The sequence below is a fragment of the Bubalus kerabau genome, chromosome 18, assembly GCF_029407905.1.
Source record: "Bubalus kerabau isolate K-KA32 ecotype Philippines breed swamp buffalo chromosome 18, PCC_UOA_SB_1v2, whole genome shotgun sequence".
NCBI classification, from domain to species: domain Eukaryota; kingdom Metazoa; phylum Chordata; class Mammalia; order Artiodactyla; family Bovidae; genus Bubalus; species Bubalus kerabau.
The window spans coordinates 30,133,070-30,151,335 of record NC_073641.1 but is presented as its reverse complement, the minus strand read 5'-3'; the positions used below and the strand labels follow the sequence as shown (position 1 = coordinate 30,151,335).

The following is an 18,266-nucleotide window of genomic DNA, read 5'->3' as shown; positions in this document are numbered from 1 at the left end:
ATGAGGGAAGATAAATACATTATGGATTATTATAATATATACATTAAAATGTATATACTATACATTATATTACTTATATTATAGATTTATTATATTATATATTATATTATATAAAAGTTATGACCAACCTAGATAGCATATTGAAAAGCAGAGACATTACCTTGCCAACAAAGGTCCGTTTAGTCAAGGCTATGGTTTTTCCAGTGGTCATGTATGGATGTGAGAGTTGGACTGTGAAGAAAGCTGAGTGCCAAAGAATTGATGCTTTTGAACTGTGGTGTTGGAGAAGCCTCTTGAGAATCCCTTGGACTGCAAGGAGATCCAACCAGTCCATCCTAAAAGAGATCAGCCCTAGGTGTTCTTTGGAAGGACTGAAGCTAAAGCTGAAACTCCAGTACTTTGGCCACCTCATGCGAAGAGTTGACTCATTGGAAAAGACTCTGGTGCTGGGAGGGATTGGGGGCAGGAGGAAAAGGGGATGACAGAGGATGAGATGGCTGGATGGCATCACCGACTGGATGGACATGAGTTTGAGTGAACTCCGGAAGTTGGTGATGGACAGGGAGGCGTGGCGTGCTGCAATTTATGGGGTCGAAAAGAGTTGGACATGACTGAGTGACTGAACTGAACTGATATTATATATATATTACGTATGGGCTTCTCAGGTGGTGCTACTGGTAAAGAACCTGCCTGCCAATGCAGGAGACATTAAGAGACACAAAGTCTATCTCTGGTTGGGAAGATGCCCTGGAGGAGGGCATGGCAACCCACTCCAATATTCTTGCCTGTAGAGTCCTATAGACAAAGGAGACTGGTGGGCTACAGTCCATAGGAAATACACATTGTATTATATATAATATACTTTATATTATATATTATAGTATATACATTAAAGATGATAAAATGGATATGCACTACAGGAATACAAAAGAAAAAATTTCTTGGTGTGTTTGAGAGTTTAAGGAAATTGAATTTTGAAGGAGAAATTTTCAGCTCAATAGTAAGGAATGTGCTTTCCAAGAATCAGAAACCACGTGAATAAAGACAAGAAGATAAGAAAGAAAGATATGAGTATTCAGGGACCTACTTTGTATGTTTTTCGAGGGTTGGACATAAAATTGCTGTCTGAGAATAGTGGAAGTTTAATTAAAAGATGATCAGATCTAAATTACAAAGAGCTGCTCACATGCAAACTAAGGAATTTGCCCTTATCATGAAGAATCATTGAAAAATTGAAAAAAAAGGAAATTATATAAACAGACACACAAATTTGTAACCCATGATATACCCTTTCTAAAACCAAAGGGAGCATTTAATGACTGTTTAGTTTCTACCTTCTTTGTCTGTTGTTTGTTTTTGTTGCAAAAAGCAACTGTTGCTAAAATATTTTATCTAGTTTAAAAATGATTTTCAGTGACAGTAAATGCTCCAGTCTAAAAACACCTTTGTGAATACTGATCGGTTGAGCCCTCAGGGTCTGTGCAGCTCCATCACAATAAACATCACCACCTTTTGTTTTGTTTTTAACCACTGATGCATCATCTTATAATGTCAGAGGTGTGCTTCTCCACCGCCTGCCAGATGGCTGCAATGTGCCAATTGCCTAAAACTCCACACACACAAAATGTCATGTACAGACTAGAATTGTGTAGAGATTGGAAAAGAAACTTCAGGCTATCAGGAAGCAGTGGTTTTACCATTGTGTTAATCTGGAACCTTTGCTTAACTATACTGATCCTTGTAGCCCCAATTGCTGGAATAAACATCTATGCCTTTTCACTTGTGCATCTCAAAGAATAAAAACAAATTATGATGATTGTGTTGCAGGAAGAGGGATCCCTTCCAGGGCTCAAAACTGGGCTTTTGTCTAACACTCGGAAATGAATTGTCTAAGGAGACACATGTGCTAACAAAGCAAGAGATTTTATTGGGAAAGGGCACCCGGGTGGAGAGCAGTAGGGTAAGGGAAACCAGGAGAACTGCTCTGCCACATGGCTCACAGTCTTGGGTTTTATGGTGATGGAATTAGTTTCCAGGTTGTCTTTAGCCAATCATTCTGACTCAGAGTCCTTCCTGGTGGTGCATGCCTTGTTCAGCCAAGATGGATGCCAGTGAGAAAGATTCTGGAAGGTGGTCGGACATGTAGTGTCTCCTTTTGACCTTTCCTGAACCCTTCTGGTTGGTGGTGGCTTATTAGTTCCATGTTCCTTACCAGGACCTCCTGTCTGTAAAACAACTCACGCAAATGGACACTATGGTGCCTGGCCAGGGTGGGCAGTTTCATTCAGTGTGCTTCCCCTAACAATTGGATCTGTGAAGCACAAAGATTCTGTGGCCCCACCCTCATTCTTTGAACTTTAGATATGATTGGCTTAAATGCCTAGGCAAACACCCTGTGGAAATCGAAAGCTGGACTCAAGATACCTGTGGATTGTTCAGGTAAACAGGTCATCTTCACCTCCTGGATCCCAACATGCACTGTTTCTCTGTCCTACATGGTTATACTCAGACATGAAAGTCAGCCACTTTCTCATTTTCCCCACTTGCATTGAGGCAGGTACTACATTGCAATGCAAACGATCCCCATGTCAACATCAGCGAGTTCTTCCATCCTTCCAGCCTCTCTGTCATTGGGTTTTCTCACGGGCTCTTCACTAGCTACCCGGCCACCATATATCAGTTCCCTCACCAGGATACCCAACAGGGAATTTAAATAATAAAATACTCATCTTTTGAAATGATTACTTCTTTAGTTTAGCTTATCCAACAAGTCTCATCTTAACTCCAACAAGGAAGAAACTTCATAAAGAGGTTAAGCCAGCAAAAGGGGTTATAAGCAATTTTATCACTTAGGATATTGCTATGGCTTAAACATTCTCAGGTCCTAGGTTCTTGAGAATGGAATGAAAATGTTGGAGTGTCATTTCATTACAGCCAGGTGAGGGTAGGAAGTCCAGGTTCCCTACTCAGCTTCATAGACACCTGAGTAAGTGGACCTTTTCTTGCAGACTGAGCATTCTGGCTCCACACTGGGTCTCTGTGGATGCTTCCCTGGCTGACAAAAGTAAGAGTACCTTGTAACTGCACCTTACAAGGCTGCTACTAAAACAACATAGAGAGGTTGTCCTCACTCCTCTGGCAATGATGAAAGTCCTCATGACTAGGTGTCCTCTGACATCACGCTATACCTGGGGAATGGAAGGGACACTTCATGACTGCCAGGTGGGAATGGAAGTCTAGACTAGGCCTTTCCTGGTGTGGGCAGGGGTGAGCCAGATTTTTGTTTGTTTGTGTGTGTGTGTGTTTTCTGTGATGCTTAGAATAGAATGATTATTGTCTTATTGTTGTTCAGTTGCTAAGCTGTGTCTGACTCGTTGCAATCCCATGGACTGCAGCACACCAGGCTTTCCTGTCTTTCACCTCTCCCAGAGACTGCTCAAACTCATGTCAATTGAGTCAGTGATGCCATCCAGCCATCTCATGCTCTGCTGTCCCCTTTTCCTCCTGCCTTCAATCTTTCCCAGCATCGGGGTCTTTTCCAATGAATTGGCTCTTTGTATCAGGTGGCCAAAGTATTAGAGCTTCAGCCTCAGCGTCAGTCCTTCCAATGAATATTCAGAATTGATTTCCTTTAGGATGGACTGGTTTGATATCCTTGCTGTCCAAGAGACTCTCAATAGTCTTCAGCACCACAATTCAAAGGAATAAATTCTTTGACACTCAGCCTTATTTATGGTCCAACTCTCACAACTGCATATGACGACTGGAAAAACCATAGCTTTGACTATACAGACCTCTGTTGGTGAAGTGATGTCTCTGCTTTTTATTACACTGTATAGGTTTGTCATAGCTTTATTGTCTAATACTTCTCTTTTTTGCTAGGCTGCCTCTTTTTTGATCCTTTGGCTAGAGAGAGAAAGGTTTTGTTGGGGCCCCATTTGTCTGTATCTTTTGACATTTTTGAGTTGCTAGCTTCTTCAGCTCTAAATCTGGAATATAAAAGGGAAAAAAACCCAAAACACCCCAGAGAACCACAGAGAACTCACCACTGTCTTGTGCCTTTTATCCCTCAGGTCTTTGTTGAGTCTGCTTTCTTCTGTTACCTTCCATAGATGTCTTATATTTGCTTTATATAAAATGTTTAGGGTTTTCAGTTGTTCTTGGTCGAGGAATGGGGAAAATATATTGACTCCATCTTCTGGAAAATAAAAGTTGACTTGATCCTCATTTTTTGTTAAGATTTTTTCATAAATTTTCTGTTTATGGTTTTTACATATTCAATTATTGAATTATCCTTGCTATCTTTATTTAATTACCTACTTATAGTTTAAGATTATTAACAGTGTTATTTGGTTGCAAATATTTTACCAGCTTTTTGATGGGCTTTTAATGTTGTCTATAATCTTGAGATATAAAAGTTTAATATTTATAGAATTAAACACATTGATTGTTTTCCATATGATTTTTCCCTCACATAAAACATAAACAATCTATCTATGTCAAAATATCAAGCAAACATTTGTACATAATTCCTTTTAGATTTTTTAAATGACTATAATTTTACTTTTGACCCTTTTATCCATCCCAATTAATATTTAACTGACATATAGTTGATTTACAATGTTGTGTTAATTCCTGCTGTACAGCAAAGTTGATTCAGTTATACATATATTCTTTTTGATATTCTTTTCCATACTATTTTATCAAGGACATTAAATCTAGTTACCTGTGCTAGACAGTGAAAATGAAAGCAAACTCATTCAGTTATGTTGGACTCTTTGAGACCCTATGGACTGTAGCCCACCAGGCTCCTCTGTCCATGGGATTTTCCAGGCAAGAATGCTGGAGTGGGTTGCCATTTCCTTCTCCAGGGGATCTTCCCAACCCAGGGATCAAACCCAGGCCTCCCACATTGCAGGCAGACCCTTTACCCTCTGAGCCACCAGGGAAGCTATACAATAGGACCTTGTTTATTCATTCTATATGTACTAGTTTGTGTCTGCTAACCTCAAACTCCCATTCACTCCATCCTTAATCCTCACCCCTCTCCAGTGGCAATCACAAGTCTGTTCTGTATGTTTGTGAGTCTGCTTCTATTTCATTGATTAGTTTGTTGGTGTCATATTTTAGATATTAATATTTAAATTTAATATTTTTCTATAGATTTAGAGAAGAAATTCTTTGAACTGTGTTTTTAGAAAAGGAATTCTTGATTGTGTTGAAAACTTGAAAATGCTTCCAGATATTCTCAATTCTAGTACAAAATCTTGCTTCAAAAATGGCTGTATCATTTACTTACTCCATGGATTGGTGGTATCAGGCCCTCCTAACAAGTTGTCTGCCTTTACTTTAGTTCATTTTGAGGATGGTGGGAAGGGAACTTCACCTGTACTGTCATGCCCAGGAAAATGGCCATGCTGTAAACCCTATGTGGGGCATGAAGAATTCCTTGACTGGGCTGTCAGAGGATATTGGTTGAACCATCTTACCAGGTTTGCTATCATTTAATACAAGAGGGCAAGCTTAGCCACAGAAATTAACTTTCCCAAATTATTATTGAAGTCAATACTTCAAGCAACTTGATTCAATTTTAGGTTAAGTTTTAAAAGACAAGCAATGTACACTGTGATTCCTCATTTCCCTCACGTGTTAGTCTTTGTTAGGCACTCTAGAGCTCTTCTGGGGTTATTTTTTTTGCCACTCTTTTGGAGGCCAGCGCACTCTGCAATCATCTCTCAAATGATGATGTTGCCATCTTTGAATACCAGGAAGGGATTCTGTGGTGATGGGCATACTGCTAAGATAAATCCTTTAGCGCTGTCTGCATTGTTCCATAGTTATTTGCTTGTTGGTCTGTGCTTCTAAGTCATCAGCAAGGCCATAGATTGAATAAAAGAATACTTCTTCTCTGCTTAATACATTAGAGAGAATTCATAATTCTATATTAACTGGGGTAACTCAGAATCACAAAGCAGAAGTGAGAAAAAACGGTTGTGTTACTATTAAAAATGGCAATTATAAAGACTTCATAGAAACATGGGAATAAATTAAGTGAAAAGAAAAGTAAGATGAGAAATAGTACACTATTTCTCCAGGTTCAATCCCTGGGTCAAGAAGACCCCCTGGAGAAGGGAATGGCTACCCACTCCAATATTCTTGCCTGGAGAATTCCATGGACAGGGGAGCCTGATGCACTAGAATCCATGGGGTCACAAAGGGTTCGACACGACTGAGTGACTTTCACTTTTCACAAATTATGGTAGTAGTAGCTTCCAAGAGTTCTTTCCCCCACCTCCTCAATCTTAGGTAATTTGTATATTTATGAGCTAGCTTAAAAAATATAATTTTAATTAATTAAGGAAGATAAATTATGTAAAAGCAGGAGTTTCCTTGCTGTAATTTGTTGTTGATTTCCTAAAGTTACAGAGTTTCCTAGAGTAAGGCTCCAATAAGCTAGTTCCATAGCAATAAAATGTTGTTTTATTGAACGTTACTTCATGACTGCCTGTATTTTTATTGTTACACAACCCAATGGTAGATTAAAAAGAACTCAAATCTTACAGCATTTTATAAATGTCAGTGTTATTTTATAAATGATGTCCAGACAGATGAGAGTATGTGATAAAAAGAGCAGCTGCTCCTTCCCAAAGTAGCCCTGCCGCTCCTGTCTCTGAGCTGTGAGAGGCAAGTTTGAAACCCATGAAACCAGAAAGTTCCAGCAGAGCAGGTCTGTTTCCTTAAGGTTGTGATTTCATGGAGGCCCTTTTTCAGGAAGTCCAGACAACAAAATTTCTTTAGGGGCTACTAGAGTCTTCAGCCCTGCCAAGAATTACCTGGAAAGAAAACCCCAGAAGCATTCCATTCTCCAGAGGGTGGGTTTTGGTGCAGATTGAGGCAGATCTATGACTGTGTATGCAACTCCAGGGCAAGTGAGTTTCATGCCTCACATTAGGAAAGGCAAACCAAATCCAGGAATTATTTGCAAGCTACGAACAGAAATTCACAAACATAGTTACAAAATAATAAATGGAAATTTCACAAGCAATACTGCAAAAAAAAAAAAAAAAAAAAATTTAAAAAATAGAGAAGCTGGGCCAAACACACACAAACATAGCCCTCAAGGGCTGGATGCTGTTAAAAGTATTTGGTAAAGAAGAGAAAAGTCCTCTGGAGCCAAAGAGGGGAAAGCTATCTAAAAAGAAAACAGAATGGGAAATAAAGAGAAATTAGGTCCATGGTAGGTCCCAGTCATATCACTATGACTGTGCACGGAGAACATTGATCAATCTCTGAAAACAACTAGACTACTTAAACTTTTCTAGTAGCCGTTGAAAATGTGGGAGAGATTCTTAAATATGAGGGCTCTATATTATTGTTATATTTATCAAGCAGATCTTTTTGTTATAAGTTATGATTGTTGTTGTTCAGTTGTGTCTGGCTCTTTGTGACCCCATGAACTGCAGCATGCCAGCCTTCCTTATCCTCTACTATCTTTGCTCAAACTCATATCCACTGAGTCAGTGATGCCATCCATCTATTTCATCTGTCTCCCTCTTCTCCTCTTGCCAATCTTTCTCAACATCAACGTTTTTTCCAATGAGTCAGCTCTTTGCATCAGGTGGGAAAAGTATTGGAGCTTCAGCTTCAACAACGAGTGACTATACAGGATTGTTCCTCTGGGACTGATTGTTTTGATCTTCTTGCAGACTAAGGGACTCTCAAGTCTTCTTCAGTACCACAGTTCTAAAGCATCACTTCTTTGGTGCTCAGCCTTCTTTAAGGTCCAAATCTCGCATCTGTACATGGCTACTGAAAAACCATAGCTTTGACTATGCAGACCTTGGTCAGCAAAGTGATGTCTCTGCTTTTTAATACACTGTGTAGGTTTGTCACAGTTTTTCTTCCAAGTATCCTTAAGTTTTGGTTCAGGATTCTAATAAAATTCTACAGAACTGTGTGAATACTGGTGTACAAACAAACATGAAACTGAATTAATGCCTTGAGAACACTAGATAGCCCTTAGAGAAGAAAAGGAAGTTAGAAGATTGGCATCTCAGAAAGAAAGACCTTACCTCCTGTGCCTTATCTCAGAGTTCCTGGGTATATGGCTATAATCTCAGATAAAATGAGGAGGTTTACAAACTTGCCCAAGGCCACAGGGCTAAAAAACGACTCAGCCTGCAATTAACACACAAATTCTTTGCCCTCCAGTCAGGTTTAAGTGTATTTATACTTATGTTTTCTCAGTTGCTTAAATACCTCCCCAGGAAGACCATTCAGGGCCCATTGCTGCAGGCATGAACTAGGAAGGGGCGTGGGCTCTGATAGAGCTCAGTAGCACCAATGCCAGAACACAGCGAATTCTCACCTCTTTGTGGTGTCAGCCTCCACTGAGGTCATTTTAATGCCATAGCTTGTCTTTTCCTCCATGTTCCCTGATGGGCCATTTACAGAGCCTCCTATTAAAAATACGTACATTTTTCCAGTCAAACCCCACCATGTATTTTTAGTTGAGAAAAATGAAAAGAAGAATGTAAATTTTCCAGACTAGCATTTCTCTAGGACACATTTACTTATTTTTTTTCCCTGTTTGCCTCACTATTTTTCCATATTACACTAAGCCCTAAATGCCAGCAGTATTCTGGTATATGTCACTATTCACCTGACGCTTTCCTCTGGTGGGGACATTCTATTCGCATGTACTTGTGTTATTTCCCTGTTGGTATCTCGATCAGATTCCGCAAATGTTAATGTTGTCTCTTTCACAGTAACATTCAAATCGCAGAAGTAAGTATTGGTGGTTGGAAACTTCTAAAGTATTATAATCATAGAGATACTGTTGCAGAAAGGCGGACCCCTTCCAGGGCCCGAAACTGGGCTCTTGTCTAACACTCGGAAATGAATTGTCCAAGGATACACATGTGTTGACAAAGCAAGAGATTTTATTGGGAAAAGGCACCCGGGTGGAGAGCAGTAGGGTAAGGGAACCCAGGAGAACTGCTCTGCCCTGTGGCTCGCAGTCTCGGGTTTTATGGTGATGGGATTAGTTTCTGGGTGGTCTTTGGACAATCATTCTAATTCAGCGTCTTTCCTGGAGGCGCACGCATCGCTCTGCCAAGATGGATGCTAGTGAGAGGGATTCTGGGAAGTGGACGGATACGTGGTGTCTCCTTTCGACCTTTCCCGAACTCTTCTGGTTGGTGGTAGCTTATTAGTTCCGTATTCCTTATCAGGATCTCCTGTCATAAAACAACTCATGCAAATGGTTACTATGGTGCCTGGCCAGGGTGGGCGGTTTCAATCAGTGTGTTTCCCCTAACAATACTTCTCTTATAACCTTCTATCAACCTTAAAAGCATTCACTTTTTTATTGGCTGATTGAGTTTTCCAGAGAGGGTAGACGCAAGAGAAATGATTGTATTTTTTTTTAAGTTTTTATCTATACAGTTTCTCCCACTCCTACTTTTATTTCTTTCTTCTCTCTCTTTCTTTTTTATTTCCTCTAACAAGGTATTATTTGTAATATATTGAAAATGTGTTCTTTGCAGTGCATTGAAAAGGAAAAGTTGAAAATGTGTATGGTTTCAGGAGATTGATTTTTTTCTTACTTACGGTTTCATGAGTTGAATTTCTAATAGTGTCATTCCTTATATTTATCATTTTCTTAGCCATTAGTTCAGAAAAAAAATATGGCTACATTTCATATTTTAAAATGCGTTACAATTGTTCTCCTGAACAGAGACTTTGCAAAGCATCTTTTTCATGAACAAAAATGTTGTGAGGCTAAGATGTGTGTATGTGAGTATGTGTGTGGGGAGGGAAGTTTGGAGGTAGGAGGGTGTGTAGGGATGGGTCCAGGATTCCTGGGCTGAGTTGTTCATCCCTGTGCCCCAGTAGAGACCTCCCTGAGTTGTTGTGTAGGCACGTCTTTGTACAGCTTTGAGAGTAGGCTGTGGAGACCACACAAAGGAAGCATTAGAATGGTGACTAGTGAATCAGCTCAGCATGCAACTTATTTTTGAAAGGAAAGAAAGTGGTAGAAGTGTTGGCATTGAGAGACGAGACTGGATAGATTTTTAAGTCACTCTGAAGATGACTATGGAATTTAACATGCCTAGCGTGGTGCACATAAGAATGATTCAATCTGATATTTTTGAAATATGTAGACATTTTTGCTGTAAAAGATAAAGCAAAAAAAATAAGACAGCATCATAAAAAAAAAAAAAGGACATACTGCAACATGAAAAATGAATAACAAAGTTAAAAACACTGTGAAATACAAAATATTTGAATACATTTGATTCATGCTAATACTATGCAAATAATTGATTTTATTTTGTTTTTGGTTCCTGAGCACTTGTCTTCTTTGTTCATTCATAGTATTTTCTACTTTCTCTATGCTTGTTAATTCATCTCCTTGTTCAGCATCACAGTTTTTTTGTTGTTGTTGCTAAAAGTTCTTCCTTCATTAAGAGGGGTATCAGTTTCCGAAAACCAGGATGCATATTTGTAACTGAGTTTGGGGTTGTATTTTGAGAGCCTCTACACTACTGTTTGTTCTTGGTATGTTATCATGTGTCCATTGATGGATGTTCCACAGTCATACAGGAAATGTGGGTTCAGCTCTGCACCTTTAATCCAACTGAAGGATTTGCAAACCGATATGTTATCATTTTCTTGTAAGGTATGCAATCTGACTTTGTTGTTGTTGTTCAGTCTCTTGGTCATGTCCAACTCTTTGCAATCCCATGGACTGCAGCACACCAGGCTTTCCTGTCTTTCACCATCTCCCAGAGTTTGCTCAAATTCATGTCCATCCAACCATCTCATCCTCTGTTGTCCCCTTCTCCTCCTGCCTTCAATCTTTCCCAGCATCAAGGTCTTTTCCAATGAGTCAGCTCTTCACTGCAGGTGGCCAAAGTACCACCTTTGCATCAGGAGGCTGAGCTACCAGGGAAGCCCTAAATTGGCTTTACACTGTCTTATTTCCCACTTCCAGTAAGTTTTATCACCTTGTTTCCTATCAAGTTGATATATGTGGCTGTTATCTACTATTTTAAGACTGCCATGTTTATTTGTAAACAAAGAGATCATTAAGGACTTCCTTGATGGCTCAGACATAAAGAATCTGACTGCAATGCTGCAGACTCAGGAGATACCAGTTGATGCCTGGGTCTGGAAGATCCCCTGGAGGAAGAAATGTCAACCCACTCTAGAATTCTTGCCTGGAGAATCCCATGGACAAAGGAGCCTGGTGGGCTGAAGTCCACAGGGTCGCAGAGTCAGACGTGACTGAGCAGCTGAGCATGCACACACATAGAGATCATTATGAGGACTCAGGTATATGAAATAAAAGAATGGAAGTACTGTGTCAATGGAGAAAGGAAACTAAACTATCAAAGAGTTATTTTATCTTTTACAGTAAAATTACCTTATGGCGAGTAGTTATGCAGTGAAAATGATCCCAGCAAAGACGTCTATAGCAAAGATGTTTATGGTGAAACTACCTCAAACCCCCAAATAATAGCAGTCTACAACAAATTGCAAAAGCCTTTAAAGAGCTTAGTTTCTCCCTAAGTAAAATAAATTTCTTACTATGTTGTATTTATTCACAGCAATTATACATTGGAATCATGGAGACTTCACTTGTTCTGGGGAAATAAGCTGTGCAAAGACTGTGAAATCTTTCTGCTGGTTTTCTTTCATGTAATAATGACCTTCTTTTGTATTTTGCAGGTAGAGTGGTGGCAGTAAGTCCTATCTCTTTGTCTAGTTTGTGTTTATTTACTTGAAAAGATATTTATCTAATTTCCCAGATTTATTTATTATAAACATCTTTTTGATGTTTAATCGCATGAACTAAAGGTTTTTGAAGTCCTTAATGACTTTCAACACATTGAAGTGAAACCAAAAGTTTGAGAATTGCTGTTCTGAGTTTCTTTTGCCCTAATTTAGTCTCCTCTGTCTATAATTTACCTTTGGGTGGCTAAAGCATATATATGAGCTACACTTTACATTTCTCTCTACTACTTTGTCTGTAAACCATAGCCCTTCCCCTTGCCCAGGTTCTCCAGGCGTAGGGACCTCTGTGGTCCCCAGACCCACAGAGGCAACCAACTCAATTACACTGTTGGAAATAAGAAACCAGAATAAAATGGGGAGAAAATTATAAGGGATCGTGTAATAAAAAAAAGCACAGGTGTTTAATAGATGTGTTCAATAGATGTGGGTTCTTTCTCACCAGGGTAGCAAATTAATGTTCCTTGTCTGTAAAATAAAACAGGAGATCAGTTGTTTTCAAAATACATTCTACACAGCTTTATGGTTCTGAAGATGGGATGATGGTTCCAGGTGGGAATGAGAGACAGGGTGGAGAAACTTTCTAGGTCCCTCTCTCAACAAAGACAGAGTCACTTCCAAATCATCTTAGAGATCAGAGCTTGGGATAAGACTTCATTTGATAAAAGAGCTTTTGCATGAAGAAGTCTGGAAACCACTGGACTAGATAATTTGTGAAGCCCTTTCCAGCCCTAACTTGACAGATGAAAGGGGATCCAGATGGGAAAATGTCTACTTTGACTAAAAAAATGTAATTTTAATTTTTATTCTAAACTTTATGAGTTGAGGAAATTATCTCAAATGAATTTGAGATGGAAACTGTGCACAGATCCCAAGTGAAGAGGTTGTGGAGAGAATTTTCTATGTTCTCCTGGTGATCCTTGTGGCTTTGACTTATGAACACAACCCTTCAACCAGCACTTGGTTATACAGTCTTTCATGAGACTGCTAGCTTCACAGAAGCTATTTTACTTTGATCTGATATAACATGATTGAGTAGAAAAATCCAGGAACCTGTCAGAGAAGTTTCTTTACTCCACTGGAGTTTATGGAACATTTGCCTTGTTATTGAGATTAGAGGGGGAAAAAAAAGAAGAAGAAGAACTGAGAGATCCAAATAAAATTATCAAAGTGGAGGACATTTTATAGCTGAAGCAGAGCAATAAACTATTTCAACGAAGTAGCAGTTTTTTTTTTTTTTTTTACTTTAAGAGATCTCTCTTATATGTCCTATTCTCTTTTCCTCAGCTTAATAAATATTTAGGCAAGAGACTTTCTACATTGACAAGGGAAATATTGAAGCATAGATGTGTGAAACAACCTGTGTGAGTTTACTAACAAAAAAGTACAAAAGAAGAGACTAAGCTTCAAGGCAAGGATTTTGATTCATCACCTGAATTCTTGGTTTCACGTTCCAGAAAATGGGCTTCTTTTTCATAACTAACTATAACGATACTAGGAAGTGCCTTAGGAATATTTACAACACAAAATCTTCCCCGAATGAACAATTGTCTTGGAAGGAGAGAGTACTTCTGTTTTCATTTCTAGTCTACTTTCCACTCAAAGAATCTAGCCCACCCCACCCTTTTGTTTAATTCTGAGGGAAAGAGTTTCGAGTAAAGTATAATTATCATTTTCACATGAGGGAGGCTGTGATTTTTAACTTCTGTCTTACAGTTTTCCCTATACTTTGTAAAGCTCTAGTATTTTAAAATATTTATAGCTTAAAACATACAGAAATGCATGTCCCTACTGTCTTAGGTTTTCCTTGGAAGGAGACAAAATATGCTCATTTCAATTCCAGATAAATTAATGCTTGAATTCAGTTTCTCTGGAATTTGGAAATTGCTGTTCAAACTTCTCTAACACTTTTTAAAAAACAGTAGCACTTTTGTTTAAACAAAATCACAAGGTTTAAAATCTTCAGTGAAAAACATAAGAGATTTTTCTCATCAATCATAGCTATGTCACTTTCAAGATGTGTTTTCCAATATAGCTTTCTATAAATTTATGGCATTCTCTAACTTGATTTTCCTCTCATGTAATGAATACTCAACTTTTCACTTGGATCATGAAAAAAAATTTTTGAAAGATAAACGACATGCTGCAATTTATATACTACAGTGCTTCATGTTTCACAAAAAGTATGAATGGGTTAGTCATTTCCTGCAATTATTAATGACCTTAATGTGATCACGTAACCAAAGTCCTGCTATCCTACTCAGTTATTTGGGAGGTCTGTGGGGAGTTTTTTTGGTTTCTTTGGACCAGTTCTATAGGGAGTTAAATTAGTAAATTTATGCCTGCTATTTCAGCTCTAAGTTACGTATGACCCATTTTTGTGTGCTTATCTGGGGACAATCCATTATTGAATTAGTTTGGAGTAGACATAATGTACTAATCTTCGTCATCAGAAATATGCCCTACTTAGAGAAATTTTCCATTCACTTTATTTCTCAAACGCACAGATGCCTTTGAACAGCCCTTATCTACAAACAGAGAGGAGTAGTTTCACACTCTAAGAATTTATCATAAGTCACTGGAGAATTTGACATATTCCTTGTGCTTCTAACTTTTCTGCCTGAAGTCAATTTCAGCCCAAATTCTTACGTGATTAAGTGAAATTCACCCAACCATTTACTCTCATGGTTTGAAGATCATAACAAAACTAATGGTTATATTTTGGGAAGAAAAAAATATAGCCTCAACTGCTGGTCTGACACAAAACTAAACAAAATTACTTCAAGGTTTTCAAATGCTTTTAGACATCTAGATTTAGAATAGTGATGAGTTTTTGCTTCTCTGTTCCATGCTTATCTTAATTTCTTACTTTTATTTTCTCTGTTCACTCACATAATCCTCCTCACTCACATAATCCTCATCTCTCTTTGGTCAATCTGCTGCTACATGTCATGTACTAAATTTCTGTGGTGACCTCAAAACTTTTTGGAACTGGACATTATTGCCTTCTTTCCATGTTGCTCTTCTTTCTCATTATTCTGAAGAAATGTAATCAAAGAATGAAAAGGCCAGGCTTACCTGACTCCGTAGCCTACCATCTGGAAAGACTGTCAGGACTCTGTCAGAAAAGCATCATAACTCTGTGGAAAAATAAAAAAGCAAGATGAAAAGTTCTTGCTCTGTAGAAGTAGAGTTTTGAATGGGACTTCTGGTTTTCTGTTGTATTAGTTTGCTTGGGCTGTATAACAAAACACTGCAGACCAGGTAGCCTAAAAATAGAAATTTGTTTTCTTATTGTTCTAGAGATTAGAAGTCTGAGCTCAAGGTGTTGGGAGTTTTTTGGTTTTGAAGCCTCTCTCCTTGGTTTGCAGATGGCTCCTTATCATGGTGTTCATGCATAGGCTCACCTCTGGGTGTGTGCACCCTTAATGTTTCTCTGTGTGTCCAAATTTCCTCTTCTTATAAGGATACCAGTCATTTGGGATTAGGGACCATTCTAATGGCCTTCTTTTAAATTAATAATTTCTTTAAAGGCCCTATCTCCAAGTACAGTCACACCCATAAATAATGGGGGTTATGACTTCAATACATAAATTTTCAGGGAACACAGTTCTGTCCCCAACACCTGTTTTTTGATAGAATCCTCCTCAGGTAGCCACAGAACAGAAGAGATCTGTCCTCGCATAGTCTGGTTTTCTGTTCATATAAACATGAAAATGCCCTTTAGCCTTCTCATATCTGAGATGTGATGAGAGGCATTATTATTGGAAATTGGAAAAGCTTTTCTTTTTGTCTTAGGATAGATTAATATCTTTATGTATCCTGTTTGCATGCTAAATTGCTTCAGTCATGTCCAACTTATTGCAACCCCATGGACTATAGCCCACCAGGCTTCTCTGTCCATGGGATTCTCCAGACAAGAAAACTGGAGTGGGTTGCCATTTCCCCTCCCAGGGATCAAACCCACGTCGCTACGTCTTCTGCTTTGGCAGGTGAATTCTTCACCATGAGCACCTCTGGCTACTACAGGTGCTGTGTTACTGTTCTGATTTTTTTTCTTTGTTTGTTTAAATAAATTCTGTTATTTTGGAAGGGCATTAACCCAGAAGGGAGGACTGTTAAAGGTCACATTTTAAAGACTTGTTGTCTAGCTATATAGGAAAACTAGTGGTTGCTCTATATTTGAAAAGGGAGATCCACACTTAACCAGAGGATCTCTAGATTAGAAGTAGCTATCAGTAGGTGGGTGGTATATTGATTAGGGCCCTCCAGAGAAATAGAACCAAGAGGAAATGTACTTCTATCTCTATCTATCTGCCAGCCATGTATCTATTATCTATCCATTTTAAAGTATTAGCTTATATGATTGGGGTGTGAGAAGTTAGCAAGTCCAAAGTCTTCATGGTAGGCTGGCAGCTGGTGACCCAGAAAAGAGGTGATGTTGCAATATTACATTCCAAGGCAGTCTGAGACAGAACTACTTTCTCTTCCAAAGACTTCAGTGTTTGCACTTAAGACCTTCAACTCATTGGATGAGGCCCATCCATGTTACAGTTAGAACCAGACATGAAATAATGGACTAGTTCAAAATTGGGAAAGGAGTACATCAAGTCTGTATATTGTCAGCCTGCTTATTTAAATTCTATGTGAGTATATCATGCAAAATACCAGGCTGGCTGAATCACAAGCTGGAATCAAGATTCTGGGAGAAATACCAACAACCTCAGATATGCAGATGATACCACTCTAATGGCAGAAAGCAAAGAGGAACTAAAGAGCCCCTTAAGGAGGATGAAAGAGGAGAGTGAAAAAGCTGGCTTAAAACTCAACATTCAAAAAATGAAGGTCATGGCATCCAGTCCCATCACTTCATGGGAAATGGATGGGGAAACAATGGAAAGAGTGACAAAATTTATTTTCTTGGGCTCCAAAATCACTGCAGCCATGAAATTAAAAGATGCTTGCTCCTTGGAAGAAAAGCTGTGGAAAATCTAGGTAGCTTATTAAAAAGCAGAGACATCACTTTGCTGACAAGTGTCCATCTAGTCAAAGCTATGGTTTTTCCAGTAGTCATATATGGATGTTAGACCATAAGGAAAGCTGAGTGCCAAAGAATTGATGCTTTCAAATTGTGGTGCTGAAGACCCTTGAGAGTCCCTTGGACAGCAAGGATATCAAGTTCACCTTGATCATCACAGGTGAATTAAAGGAAATCAACCCTAAATATTCATCAGAAGGACTGATGCTAAAGCTGAAGCTCCAATATTTTGGCCACCTGATGCAAAGAGCTAACTCTTTGGAAAAGACCTTGATGCTGGGAAAGGTTGAGGGCAGGAGGAGAAGGGGATGACAGGGGATGAGACGGTTGGGTGGCTTACTCAGTGGGCATGAATCTGAGCAAACTCTAGGAGACAGTGAAGGACAAGGAATCCTGGCATGCTGCAGTCCATGGGGTTTCAAAGAGTTGGACAAGATTGAACAACAATGTCCATGTTACAGGAATCCCTGGTGGTTCAGTGGTAAAAAATCTGCCTGCAAAGTAGGAGAGTCAGATTTGAATCCTGGGTGGGGAAGATCCCCTGGAGAAGGAAATGACAACCAACTCCAGTATTCTTACCTGGGAAAGGCCATGGACAGAGAAGCCTGGAAGACTATATAGTCCATGGGTCACAAGAGTCAGTCATGACTTAAGAGACTAAACCACCACCACCATCCATGTTATGGAGGGTAATCTGCCTTACTCAAAGCCTACTGATTTAAATGTTAATCTCATCAAAAATACCTTTGCAGCCACACCTAAACTGGTATTTGACTAAATAGCTGTGTACCATAAGCTAACCAAGTTGACCCATAAAATTAACCATCACAGGTGAATTTTACAACACAATGTTGACAACTCATTGTGACACTATGTCCAAGAATATGGCTTATGTTCTTGCTATAAGTTAACCACTCTTAGTCATCCAATGAAGGTATGATGTCAGCTAACCTGCCAGACGGCCCTGTTAACGTGGGAATGGTCAGTGTTATAATGACCTCTTCCATGTGCACCAGCTACGTAACACATGAAAGAAGGAGACCCAGAGATGGGCTATGTATTGTGAATAGCTGCCTTCTTGCAGGCACAGAGCCATACCACATGGCCTCTTGACACTAGTTTGGCTTTTTGAATCCATTATATATCACTGAAGACAAGATTCCATCCCAATGTCATTTTATGGAAGTGATTCACATTTTGGAGGTGGGAGCTTCTTGAACCCCTTTCTTCAAATGAAATTTGGGAGCATAAACTAATAAACAATGAAATGGAGCAACAACAGTGTGTGGGTACAGGTGGGTTCTTCACAACTGGCCCCCACCTGTGCCGATTTAACATTCTGTTGTAAATGTAAGGAAAAGTCTTGTTTCTCCATAGTTCACACGTGGGTAATCGATCTTCAGAATACACTCCTAAGTGTGAGAAAAGC

The 18,266-nt window shown here is 39.1% G+C and overlaps 1 long non-coding RNA gene across 1 annotated transcript; it reads right to left on the bottom strand.

The window, feature by feature from the left end:
- Positions 1 to 8,379: 8,379 nt before the first annotated feature.
- On the bottom strand, positions 8,380 to 17,542 carry LOC129633203 (uncharacterized). Its single transcript, XR_008704954.1, has 3 exons — positions 17,417 to 17,542; positions 14,878 to 14,939; positions 8,380 to 9,239 (listed from the first exon to the last, which is right to left on the bottom strand). It is a non-coding gene; the product is annotated as an uncharacterized LOC129633203 (long non-coding RNA).
- Positions 17,543 to 18,266: the final 724 nt, after the last annotated feature.